This window comes from Galeopterus variegatus, unplaced genomic scaffold (assembly GCF_000696425.1).
Source record: "Galeopterus variegatus unplaced genomic scaffold, G_variegatus-3.0.2 Scaffold12671, whole genome shotgun sequence".
NCBI classification, from domain to species: Eukaryota; Metazoa; Chordata; class Mammalia; order Dermoptera; family Cynocephalidae; genus Galeopterus; species Galeopterus variegatus.
In genome coordinates, this window is record NW_007738782.1 from 8,744 (window position 1) to 10,031 (window position 1,288).

Genomic DNA, 1,288 nt, shown 5'->3' on the forward strand with positions numbered 1-1,288 from the left:
TGTTCTACAATCCAACATAACTACAGAGACCAGGCCCTGAAATGGACCGGATGATTTTCTCAGAGTCCTGGATGAAAACAGAAGCCTTACTCAAAAGGTGACTTGCGAGGAGTCTAAAGAAAAGGTCTATTTATATTCCCAAGCCTGACATGAATGACCTTTCAGGATCGGCTACGTGTCAACCTCTACAGGCCTCTCTCTTCACTCCAAGAACCCACACACTTCTACTCTGCCGCCACAAACTGCTACACCCACCCCGCAAGCCACACTGATTCCAGCCTCCTCACGTTCGAACTCCCACGCCCTTTACCAGATGCGCCGTTCCAGTTTTATTTACTAAGGAAGCGCCCCCTTCTGGGTAAAAGCTACTCCTCCTCCTCTTTCTTTGAGTTCATTATTCTCTCCCCTAGGCTTCCACATCACTGTGCTGTGGGTAGTTTCTCAACTTTCATCACACTAGTTTATACCTTAGGAATAATAATGGCTACCACTGCCTGACTCAAAACAAAGTTCCGTGGAAGGACAGAGCGCGGATGAACTGTGCTACGTTTGTCCCCTGGAGGCTACCGTCTCCACCCTGTCTTCCGGCTTGTCTTAAAACGCCTATCACGTAATTGCGTAGTGGGAGGGTGGGCTCAAGCCAAGCTGGTGGCGTCTATTGGCTGTGCAGGGGGAGGAAGGCGGGGTGAGGCTTCCGCGTGACGTCAGGACGCCGCGGTCAGGACGTCGAAGCCGAAGGTAGCCAAGAGCCAGCCGGGTGGCTGAGCGGTGTCTTTGCCGTGCTGCTGCCGCCTTGGGTCGTTACTGTCGAGTCCGGATAAAGAAGGGCCCTGGTTAGTACGGGGAGCGGCGAATGGGAGGGCTGAAGGGGGCGGCATCTCCGTTCCGTCTTACACTCTGCGAGCCCCGAGGCCTTCTCGCCTGTGGTACCAACGGACGCCGCGCGCGATCGTCGACGGGGTGTGGCGCAGGGACAGGGGCAGCCACTGCGTCTGCGCACCGGATGTGGGCGCGCGGCCGGGCACAAGCGCGCCTGCGCCATCGACTTTAGCTTTCCGTCTCCCTCCTTCGTAATTGTCTGATCCGGGAGCGGCCCCGCGACACCACCTCTGACCCCCATTGATTTGTGGTTCTATTGGGCGGGCGGTGTTGCCCCGGGAGACAGGCGGCTCAAACATTGTCTCCTTTCCTGGGGGTGTGGTGCGCGGGCGCGGCACGGGCCAGGGCTGTGGCTCGGGGCCCTGTGGCGGCGATCCGGGCGGCCTCTTCCTCCACCCGCCGTCCTCCT

General features: G+C 58.3%; 1 protein-coding gene across 4 annotated transcripts in view; it reads left to right on the top strand.

Annotated features, from left to right (window-relative positions):
* Positions 1-724: 724 nt before the first annotated feature.
* The window catches only part of LENG8 (leukocyte receptor cluster (LRC) member 8), a 15,093-nt gene continuing 14,529 nt past the window's right edge, over positions 725-1,288 (top strand). For all 4 annotated transcript variants that reach the window (XM_008563139.1, XM_008563135.1, XM_008563138.1 and 1 more), the window contains exon 1: positions 725-833. The gene's annotated coding sequence lies outside the window, so the exon portion shown is untranslated. The remainder of the gene's footprint in view (positions 834-1,288) is intronic.